This window comes from Glossina fuscipes, unplaced genomic scaffold, assembly GCF_014805625.2.
Source record: "Glossina fuscipes isolate IAEA_lab_2018 unplaced genomic scaffold, Yale_Gfus_2 28, whole genome shotgun sequence".
Taxonomy (NCBI): domain Eukaryota; kingdom Metazoa; phylum Arthropoda; class Insecta; order Diptera; family Glossinidae; genus Glossina; species Glossina fuscipes.
The window spans coordinates 9,923,067-9,930,766 of record NW_023998423.1 but is presented as its reverse complement, the minus strand read 5'-3'; the positions used below and the strand labels follow the sequence as shown (position 1 = coordinate 9,930,766).

Below are 7,700 nucleotides of genomic sequence, written 5' to 3'. Positions count from 1 at the left end.
TTACGAAATTACTATTACTATTACCTTCGAAATTTTTTGTATATTAATATTTGTTCAGTGTTTGGCTTTATGCGTTTACGATTCTCTCTTTTTTATTAATATTACAACTTCATGTCATTCATTGGGCTCGTTATTATTTTCTCTTCATATGAGAGATGTTCTCTCATGCAATGTATGTATAATGTTTATTATATTATTATTATAATTTCTACAAAGAGAAGGATTTCTGAATTGGCCTTAAATTGTATATTTTATTAGATATCGGATCTATTTGCTACAATTTTCCTCAAGATCATTCTTATTCTACGCATTATAGCAAAATAAAATATAGGAGATGTGAAAACTGTATCATTTGTTGAGAAAGTACTTACAGTTATTAGAAGCCTACGCAGGAGTGAAATATTAACTGAAATCATTACTAAGATTCTAGAAAATTGAATTGTAACGCAGCACACGTTCTTATCGATTTAAGGTTCAGTTGAACTGCCATGGTGCATATGCAATGGAAAACCCGCCAAATTGTTCATAACTTAGGTTTGTGCTGATTGCAGTCAACGGTATACTATACTAAAGGTTATTGGAGGATGTTTTCTTTGACGTTAGAATTGAACGCTGATTGGCATCCTTTGTAGGGAGACACCGGAAACCATCCCTTGCCAGCGAAACAAAACCACTTAACGGGAAAAGCTCCGACAATAGCTGCAAAGCAATAATTTTCGGATGGAAGAGAAGATACCAGAGAGTTGTTGAGGTTATCGAACACACATTTAAGTATTAAAGAAAATCAATTTTGAAAAATATTCAAATATATAAGAAAATCACATTTGGCATCGTATTTACTTTTATTCTAGAGGCGGCTAACAAAAAGCTAAAAAAATTAAATTTTCATAGTTTATAACAATGCATTGGATCAAGTTGCGCATCGTGTGTCTCTTCTAGATTATAAGCAAATTATAAGCAGAAAACCTAGAAAGAAAAGTTGTTGTCAGTTAATCCGGCACAGGGTACGGCTTTGCTTAACCGATTTAGATCAATTTCAATTTTTTTTTGTCCTTAGAATTAGGAGGCAATGAACAGACAATGTTTACCATAGATTTTCGACAAATGAACAGAGTGACACGCTATGGGTGTTTCGAATTTGTCGCTTAAGAAAGCAATTACCTTTAAAGAATTTCAAAGCTTGCTTGTGCATATTATAAAGGCTCTCACAAAAAATATTTTGATTTTGGATAGGCTTGGCCGATTATTTCTATTTTTGTAGAGTGACTACAGCATTGCCAATTGAATATAAGCTTTTATAGTTTTATCTGCCCTAGTTTATAAGTAATGCGGGTCATTAAAAGCCTATTTATTTTGTCTTTGGAAAAGGTAAAAGTCTTCAATTTACATGCTGCCGTAGACGCGTCCTTCCACTTTGATTTGAGCCACTTCCAATGTTTCCGCCAAATTGAAACTAGATAGGTTCATTTGTGCGGCCAGAAGATTGTTTGCAACAGATATTACATAGACAGAGAGACGGACAGACACACATATTTAAATCGATTGAAAATTTGATGATGTGTATATTTTGTGCAGTCTCTGAAGCTTCCTTCTGCGTCTTGAAAACGTCTTGACAAGATGAACATGCAGTCGATCCTTTGCACTCGATCTTAGACATTTTCGCAAAGTTTCTTTAATTTAAGGGGTTGTGCACTGCGATAAATACTTGGACTGCTTTAAATTTGACTTCCAAAAAAGAAACCAAAAAAATATTTAATTCAACTGTGTACAGCTTGGAAGATGCGTTGTTCAAAATATATTGAATCTAATGTGATTTGCCAGTATTTGGATGAAAAAGTCCGATTTTCTAAACAACCTTTTGTTAAGGAAACAATTTACACATCCCCTCTTTTAAAAATTTTATTTTAAAGATATATAAAGTTGTTACAGTAACACCGCTTGTCGTTTTGAAAAGCATTTGTCGAGGAGAACGGGTTCAAAGTTTTGAAACCAGTTATAGATAGATATGTTTTTTTATTATAATAAATTTTGTCTTAATTGTTGTCATTGCTCTTCAAAGTCTTTCTTATGCAGATCCCTTTCTTCGAACGTGTTATGCTAGACGCTTTCGCTGCATCTGTTAAGTTTTGTCCATTTTATGTGTTGCGAAATGAGAGACAGATCCGGAAGAAATATTTATAATTTTACAGCTGTTTTCATGAGTTTAAGATCAGGAACTTTGATCTTTGACTTTGTTTTCGAATCGCTTGCAGCCTCATATTTACTCAGCGATCGTCTCCGTCTGGTTTCACCTTTTTTTTGCAAAACCGTTTAATAAGCATTTTCTAAAGGTATCCAGAAATCAAGATATAAAAGACATTAGGGTCAAGTCTTTCCGGAGAGCTTGAGCAAAATCTCGAAATTGAAAAGTAATAATTTTTTTTCGCAATATTGTAGAAGGTTCAAGGCATCTATTAAGCCAATAGAAAAGTTATTGAAAAATTAATGGTGACGTACCCGTTTAGTAGATAAAATTTAAATTCGCTGAAGTATGTCGAGAAAATGTCTCCATATAAACGGTTAACAATAGGGGATATTTAGTTTGTGGCGCCTTATTGGATGAATTCATTTTAATTTTATTCTATATAAATTCTCGAATTCTAAATTTCAATATTAATTTTTGACAAATTGCAAAATATTATTAAGTTGTCTGCTTTAGAAATATTTTTATATAGCTTTAGGCGCGATTATAGCAAATGCCTACTTTTAGGTGGGCAAGTAAATATTTTTTATTGCCGATCATTTTGTTAATGTTTTAATTACTTATGATATTGAAATGTAAAAAAATAGTTTTAAATAGGGTTCTGTCCTACAAACATTTATATTGTAAGAGGTGCAATTCCGTGGGCAAGAGGAATAAGTTACATTTGGTGAGATATTTTTCTTTAACTCACTGGACATAATTGCTGGCCTTCTTAGTTTGGTTTCTAAGTTCTATTCAATTGCTATGAGAGGCATTTATTATTTTCTTGTTAGTCACATGATCGACCATCTGTTGCATAAATATCTACCATATTCATATTTTTTTTTTTTTTTTGTATTAAGAATTTTCACTTTCATCACGTTCTTGCTCATGTATTATGCATGAGTGTGTTCGTTAAAAGCGTTTATTCAATATTTTTAGCAGACTATTAATATTTACAAACTTATATACATAATATATGTAGGTTATAAATATATATATACATATTTACCGACACAACATACTCGAGCATATTGCTTGCTTAACTTACCTTTGGGTAAAGTTTGGGTCTTTGGTGTTATCACTGCTTTAAATGGATGCTGATGGCGGTATGTTGTGAAGTAACGAACAAGTAAAATAAAAAATAAAAAAAACGAACGTTGACTACGCAACGTTGATGTTTATTATTTGATGTCTGGTGATGTCGTGTGTGTCTGTTCCAGCGGCGTATGCTTACAGGTATTATTTTTGGTGGTTGCGAAGAGGATTGATGTCTTCTAAAGGGATATTATTTTATGCGAGTATTATTATTACTTTATTGTTGATATTAATGTTTGTATAATATGTGTGTTATTTAGCGGTTGAAATATTACAATCAGAAAATTCCTGTGGGATATCAGAAAAACAAAAAAAAAAGAAATTTTTTTTTTATATACATTTTGAAGTAAATTTACTGTTAATAGGTTGAAAATAACTATGGAATTATATTTGATTAGATTGAATTCCGGGTATTAAATCTCTTCGGCACATAACTTTCCGACAAATTAATATTATCATTGTTATTTTATTATATATATTAGTATTTTTTATATATTTTCATAATAGCTATTAAATATGTAAAATTCTTCTTAAATATGCTAAATAAGAAAATTCTCATTTTAAATGTCATTGTCACACAAGCAAGTGCACGTCTTTCTCTTTCCGCTCTTTAGCGCACACTACTATAGACATCGCTTACAATGATATCCGCACTTTAGATAACAACAAGTGGTTTTTCGTTTTTGCGACCAATTGTAGTCAGGTGCAATCGTGTTATTGGTGTAAGCAATTGCTCTCAAGTGTACGCACTGTTTTAATTGGATTTGTTTATTAATTCTCTTCGTTTTTTTTTTTTTTTTTTTTTGCTATGATGTTACATTATATGTTATTTGTGCGCTTTAGAGTGTTACCTTCTGTTTTTGACTAAATGATTTTTTTTTTTTTGCTGTTTCAAATGTTTCGCCTGCGATTAACATGATGGTTATTTAATATGACTTGAGGGGAACATTTGACTATTAAATTCTCCCTAAAGGTCAGGTAATAGCAACACTACCGGGAAGATGGTATATTAGTTTTGTCTTCTCTTAATTTCCTGCATAGATACGTTTCGATAGAATTTTTCAATACTGATAATTACTACAGATCAAACTTTTCAATTTAGTAGACCGAGGTAGAAAAGGTTACGTTAAGTTACGAAAACCTTTAGTGTTAGAATAAGTCTCTTGAACTCAACATCAATCCCGCCTGCACTTCTCCATGTAGAACTTTCTAAAATCTTTCCAGACGATAACACGGCACTTGCGGAAATATATCTCCCAAGTAGCCAGTCAAACGTAAAGCATATATTTATAGTAACTTTTGTAATTAACGTAGTTTGCTTTCAAGAATATATTTTATTGGTTTTTGTTCGGTTGCAATACGATAAACCATAATTGAAAAGCTATTTAGTGTCAAGTGTTTTCCTCACACTTCGGCATCTTAGTTAAAGTGACATGTCATGATGTCATAATATGCAGACCCAACCCAGAATGATCTTAATATTATATATCTTTGAAAATGATGTTGTGCTAAGATTTTTTAAAGTTAGTATTCGACGTCGAGGAAGGAAAGAAGTTGTCAACAGAATCTTCAGAAGCTTCTTATGCCAATTTATTCTTTTTATTTATTCTTTTTAATAAACAACAGTTTACGATTGAGTTAAAATTTCGAACAAACTCCGTATCCATAGTAAATAATATCAACAGCAAATAATTAAGCGGAAAATCGAACACGTTCGTATGAACTCATTCCATGTACTTCCTGAATGAGAATTAGTCAAGTATGAAAGCAAGAAGAAAATCGCGGAATAATTCCCAATTTAATAATATCACTTAAATCCTTATTTTGCGTTTAGGAGAGAAAACGTATATTCTTCGTGTACCGTTAACAGTACACACCATATACATTAATTAATCATACAAATTTTTCTAGATTCTAATATTTCAAAGTAAAACATTAAATGATTATTGTGTACTTAATATGGTACACGTGGTACATTCGTTTTTCTTCTTCTTCTCTCTTAAAGAGGTTTTACTTTTCGCAGACAAACAAATTAAAATTCTATTTCCGTGGACTTAAATTGGTGTCAAAAAATTAGGAGTAGCCAATGTTAGCTTTGTTTACAAGGCTAACGCAATAGTCGTTAATATTTGAGGGAAACTTCGTGTTACTTTGTAAATTAGAAGGTGTTTTTTTTTATTGGTTAGAAGTTGTAGTCGATATTTTTTAAAATTGAATAAATGTACTGAAAATGTGTCCGAAGTTCTATTATATTCTATTGCTTGTAATGTAAATGTAAAAGAAATATCGTGTTTCTCCTGAAAAATATTGCTTTGATTTTATTATTAAATATTACTAAACCTAGTTGTGGAAAACTTTCAACAATTAGTACGTTCTTAACGAGGATAAAAAATGAATTGTGACTGACAGTTTGCATTTATTTTTTTTATATGAAAAATCCCGGAAAAATTTTGTTTTTGTAAAATCTGTGTGCAGCTCTGACAAGATGAAACGTTCCATATAATTATTGAAAAACTCAAAGCCTAGCAAAACCTAAAGAAATGAAAAGCTGCTGCAGAAATATAAGAACCTATGGATAAAGGGTCGATAGAACTAAAACTGAGATCCAAGTTAACGTTCAGCAACTTTAAATCGGAAGCATTAAAATCGTAATGTATTCTCATAAAATAGTAAACATTCACTATATGATCACTACTTAACGCACTACTTAACAACTAGCGATACTTAACCTCACTTTTTACCATAAACTTTTTATTGCCCAGAGAGAAATTTGAACTATAAGGTCCGCCGGTTAATTATTACTTATCTATCTGATTCATTCATTCATTGACATCCGCATCTATGAAAGTTAAGGACACTAAAACAACTAAAGAAGAGACAAGGAATCACAAATGTAGTCCGAAATGCGGAATTAGCGGTTATAGCATTCTGTTAAAGATTAAGTGCAAAAGTCTTCATCATGAACCGATTCATAGGCAGCTGTAAAAAAGTTACAAACGCCGTATGAGAGGTTAGTATACGTTTACTAACGGACTTTACTTCAGGTCGAAGTCTTTACTAGAATACACATGTTTATGCAGACATAATGTAAATGCATTGGAAATATTCACACCTATGAGAAATCAGCACTTCTTCAACAAAAGGCCTAGACTATGAATTAATTAATTAATTAATTTATTTAATTTTGGTGTACACAGCGCCGAAGGATTGGGTCGTTTGGTCAAAACTTTTGTCAAAATCAGAAGGAAGCGCCAGAGGCCCCCCAAAGTGTACATATTCTTGAGCAGCATCAATAGCTGAATTGATTTAAGCATGTCGGTCTGTCCGCCTGTGCAGTGGCTGTTTCAAAGACACTCTGGACCGCAAAAAGGAAGCTATCGCCTTCCAATTTGCCAGAAACATTGGAAGTTCTAGCAGATAGGTTGGTAATGAAGATGGGCGAAGCGCCTACAGCACAAAATCCATTGAGAACACCTCTGCTTTCTAAGTTTTTTGTTCAGTGCCTATAATAATATACAACAGACACACGACAGAAAGCTGCAAGTGTATTCTGCAACTCTGGGTAAAATCCGTCACACCCACCCAATACTACAAAGTACAAAAGAATGATTTTTTTCCTTATCCTAATAAGGATGGTGGTCTAAGAGACTCAACCAAGCTTAATCTAATTTTCTTACTTGTTAAATATTGTCCATGTACTTCGTGAGAGTAATCTGATCTAAAATGTAATTTAATCAATGAGCATTAGCTCTCCGAAGGCAGTGCCTTGAAAAAAACAATTAATTCGATCTTGATTTGAAAAGAATTATTCCACAGGTTTTAATTTAAATGGCTTTTGTATCGGCCTAGGAACTCCCCAATGATATTTCGGACACTTCTCTTCATCCGATCATGTTGAATTTTTGCACATACTTTAAGTTCCGATGATAATGTCATATAATACGGTCAATTTTTCTAGACGGCAGAATGTCGGAATTTTCATTTTAATAGTTCCCCTTGATATAGGTATTGAAACTTTTGAAATAGAATGCGAACTGCAATGGGCTAAAAAGTAAAAAATATATTACAAAGAGACCCAAACGACTGGCTTTCCATCTTTTAGTTAATTAAAATAAAAGTTTAATTAAGAACAACTTTATATAATTTACGCGATATCTTTGTCGAAAAATATCAAAACACATCAGATTTTTCTGTTACCAGCGGACAAATGATCCTTCCTCTTCGTTCGAAAATATGCTTAACATTTAATGAAAACTCTGATATTAACAGAAAGTTTAGGCAATTAACAAAGGATGTCTGTTGGGAAAGTTCCTCTTCGCGGATAGCTTTATACCTTTAATTAGTGTAAAGAATTAAGAAAATTTGGTCTTTGATTTAGTTA

At 32.2% G+C, this 7,700-nt stretch overlaps 1 protein-coding gene across 2 annotated transcripts in view; it reads right to left on the bottom strand.

Moving 5' to 3' along the window:
• The window catches only part of LOC119636565 (synaptic vesicular amine transporter-like), a 44,731-nt gene that overhangs the window by 36,463 nt on the left and 568 nt on the right, over nucleotides 1-7,700 (bottom strand). The window contains exon 2 of one of the 2 annotated variants that reach the window (XM_038031967.1): nucleotides 3,273-3,607. The exons of the other annotated variant lie outside the window; for it this stretch is intronic. The gene's annotated coding sequence lies outside the window, so the exon portion shown is untranslated. The remainder of the gene's footprint in view (nucleotides 1-3,272; nucleotides 3,608-7,700) is intronic. 2 annotated transcript variants of the gene reach the window in all.